The 4,382-nt window shown below is 40.6% G+C and overlaps 1 protein-coding gene across 3 annotated transcripts in view; it reads right to left on the reverse strand.

Moving 5' to 3' along the window:
- LOC138788071 (FK506-binding protein 5-like) overlaps positions 1-4,382 on the reverse strand; it is a 122,873-nt gene that overhangs the window by 93,716 nt on the left and 24,775 nt on the right. The gene's annotated exons all lie outside the window — the stretch shown is intronic.

Raw genomic sequence — 4,382 nt, forward strand, 5'->3', positions numbered from 1 at the left:
AGATCCTAACCCCTTTAACCAAATACAATGCCCCTATAACCAGATACAATACCTCTATAACCAGATACAATGCCCCTATAACCAGATGCAATACCCCTATAACCAGATACTAACCCCTTTAACCAAATACAATGCCCCTATAACCAGATACAATACCTCTATAACCCGATACAATGCCCCTATAACAAGATACAATGCTCCTATAACCAGATACAATACCTCTATAACCAGAAACAATGCCCCTATAACCAGATACAATACCGCTATAACCAGATACAATACCCATATAACCAGATACAATATCCCTATAACCAGATACAATGCCCCTATAACCAGATACAATGCCCCTATAACCCGATACAATGCCCCTATAACCAGATACAATGCTCCTATAACCAGATACAATGCCCCTATAACCAGATACAACGCCCCTATAACCAGATACAACACCCCTATAACCAGATACAATACCCCTATAACCAGATACAATGCCCCTATAACCAGATACAATACCCCTATAACCAGATACAATATCCCTTGTTACTAGATATACTACCTGGATCAAATTCCATGTCTGCTATAGCCAGATACAGTGTGCCCCTATAACCAGTTAGAATGACCCTTACAGCTAAATATGCCCCCGTAACAAAACACAATTAGGGACATTTAAGCCATTTTTTTAAAAGTGGAAAGTCACAAAATTTTGCACAACCGCATAGCTGCGCAAAATTTTGCGACTTTTCCTCGACATACTGTACACCAATCATGCCTACTTCGGCTTACGCTGAAAGTAGGCATGATTTAACATGTACAACTAACTAAAATAGTCACACATGGGTCGCAGACTGACTCCATACAAGAGGTGGTGTATTTCACCACCTTTAATGTGGAGCCGACATGCTCCGTGGGTCAGGTGCAGCCAAAATAAATGGCCCTTCCCACCCTGGTATTACTAGGCTGCTGCTGCTTGGTTTTTAACCCAGCTGGTTATGTAAAGGGGGGGGAGGATCCTATGTGTTTTTAATTATTTATATATTTGAAAAAAAAAAACACATAGGATCCCCCCCACTTTCCAAAACTAGCCAGGTTAAAAACCAAGCAGCGACAGCCTAGTAGCACCAGGGTGGGAAGGGCCATTTATTTTGGCCCTCCCCAGCCTAATATTACCAGCCTGCGCCCGCCCAGTCCAGGAGCGCCAAATTTGACGCTCCGGGACTACTGGCACCCGGCTCTTCTCAGTACCCCTGGTGGCATTGGGTACTGGGGTAATAATGGGGGGGTTAGTGTTAGCCATTAGACTTAATAATGGATTCAGTCAGACAGCATTTCACTACTAAGTCTGTAAAGTAATGAAAGAAAACACAACACACCTAGAATTTTTTTTTAATCAAATAAAAACACCCCCACACCCCTCGTTGACCATTTTATTGAACAGTAAAGTCCGCTGGTCATTAAAGTAGTCCAAACGAATCCAACGTAATCCTCTGCATACCGGTATCTGAAAAAGAAAAGGAGAAGAAAATGCTCATTACCTAGGAGGCGAACCAGGGCCAATGAGACTATTTAGAGACAATTCTGAGACCATTTAGAGACAATTCTTAGCCAAACAAATCTGCACCACAGAACATAGACCAGACTTATCCCTGATAGTAAATTGCACTTTAAGGCTAGGTTCACACTCTGTATCTGTGCGGCTGTATTGCGGGCGGTAAATCATCGGCCGGATTTTTCCGGTTCATGCGTACGCTGGAAAGTATACGATATACGGCTGCACAGTGCACACTATGTATGAATCTACGGCCCTATCGTAAACGGACCCGTAAAAAATGAACAAGACCATTGTTGCGGCTGGAAATGTGGCCGTGGATTGACAGGCGGTCCGTACGGAGTACTTCAAAAATAGCCGGCAATGATGCCGGCTGGTTATAAAAATAGGGGGAACCCTATGCGTTTTTTTTTTAATTATTTATTTATTTAAAAAAAAAAAACGCATAGGGTCCCCCCTATTTTTATAACCAGCCGGGTTAAAAACCAAACGACAGCAGCCTGGTAACACCAGGGTGGGAAGAGCCATTGGTTTAGCCCCGCCCGGTACAGGAGCGCCAATTTTGACGCTCCGGGACCACTGGCACCCGGCTCTTCCCAGTACCCCTGGTGGCATTGGGTACTGGGGTAATAATGGGGGGTTAGTGTTAGCCATTTTATACTGGCTAACACTAGGCCCCAACTTAGTAATGGATTCCGTCTATTAGACGGCTTCCACTACTAAGTCTATAAAGTAAAGAAATAAAGACTAGACACAAGTTAAAAAAAATTTTTATTCAAATAAAAACACCCCCACACCCCTCATTGACCATTTTATCAAAAAAAAAACACCAAACAACCGCTGGTCATCGACGTAGTCCACGGAATCCGACGCAATCCACAGGATACCGATATCTGAAAAAGAAAAATTGAGAAACACAAAAAACACACAAACAGGAGCACAACACCCATCATTGTGAGCGGTGTTGTGCTCCTTACAGTATGCAGCATCTTTACAGATCGCTGCTTACAGTCTGGCCCCCAAGGGGTTAAGGGAGGATGTATTGCATCCCCCTTAACCCCTTGGGGGCCAGACTGATGTCAGACTGCACCCATCCCAGCAAGGAAGGGGTTAAGTGACCCCCCTTCCTTACTGGGATGGGTGCAGTGCTGGGGAGGGGGTGGGGAGAGCTCTATACTCACCCCGATGTGTCCTCTTCGCTGGTCCGCAGCACAATGAAGTCACTGTGCTGCGGACCCGCTAATTATATGTGCGCTCAGCCGATCAGACAATCAGCTGAGCGCACATATAATTCAAAATGTTTCTTCTAATAATGCTATTGTGATAACATAATTAGAAGAAACATTTGATGTTTTAATTAAAGTAAAGTATTGATTAGTACAGAATGCTCTATTGCCGGCAATATGAATTAACGGCTTACTGGAGCTTCCTGTACTAATTAATATTTAATTAATAAAACACATTTTCGTTGTAATAAAATCAGTTTCGTTGTTCAATAATTTAATTTAAACGAATCCATTATTGTGCAATTAAATATACTGTCAAAAAATAAATATATATATAAATATATATTTATTTATATATATATTTATTTTAACAGTATATTTAATTGCAAAATGATGGATTCGTTTAAATTTAATTATTGAACAATGAAAGGGATTTTATTACAACGAAAATGTGTTTTATTAATTCAATATATTAACCATGAGAGGCATTGGCATCGGCATACTGCAGAGGATCGCTAACCCTGGTAATAGCAATTCATGTAAACTGTTTCCCTGCTTTCCCAGATGCATCCAGAGGTGTTTGCATCACTTTCTTAAGATTTTATTTGTTATTTTTAGTTGAACCAGATTTCCAAGTAAATGACCGTATGTTTTCAGCCGCATGTCTATTTTTTCCCACGGCCGTAGTTTCAGCCGCACATTTCCAGCCGCATAAAAAATACAGCCGCACACATACATAGTGTGAACATAGCCTAAATAGACCAGTCTATTCTTGCCAAAGCAGAAATAGACCACATCTACAAAAATCCCCTGTTGATAAATTTCCCCCAATGTCTCCTTTAACCATATACATTATGGGCCCTATACCCAGATACACTGGCCCCTGAAGCCAGAAACAATGCCCTATGTAGCTAGAGAGGCTCTCTGTAGCCATATACAATAACAATAGTAGTTAGATATGCCCCCTGTAACAAGATGCAATGCCCCATATGGTCACAGGCTGAAGTGTATTGAGTGTAGGGGACTGGACTTCTCTATACACATATGTGTTATAATGGTCGCCTATGGCAAACAATGCACAACAGTCAAGATGAACCTGAACACTAAACCCCAAAAGAGACCTGAACCCTACACAGGCAGAGCAGGCGGGAAAGTAGCTGCAGATATGTAATAATAATCACTTATTACCCTTATATAAAACTATTAATAAAATAGTAATTATATGGGAAACACTATTCTTATAGGAAGGGACTGGAGCTTTTTATCAAATGTATTTTTTTGTTTTTTTGAGCAACATTATCAAGTATCAGTATAAATCATATTAAAATACTACAGCCAAGCGCATAGACCAAGATTTTATTCACCCTAATTCCTGCCAATACCCGACTGTTCATTGTATGGTTAGTACAAGTAATTGTATCAAGATGTTTAAATAAAGATTATTGAAAATCATGATGTCATTTGTTTACAAACTGGACCCTTCAGAGCTTTATTAGGAGTTGGACTGTAAGTACACACATCCATTGGCTCCTGGTATTTTTTTTGTTATTTTCTATTTTTAATCAGTTTTCTCCATGTAATATTTAATTTTCTCACACACATAGGCGATT

Source organism: Dendropsophus ebraccatus, chromosome 4, assembly GCF_027789765.1.
Source record: "Dendropsophus ebraccatus isolate aDenEbr1 chromosome 4, aDenEbr1.pat, whole genome shotgun sequence".
Lineage (NCBI taxonomy): Eukaryota > Metazoa > Chordata > Amphibia > Anura > Hylidae > Dendropsophus > Dendropsophus ebraccatus.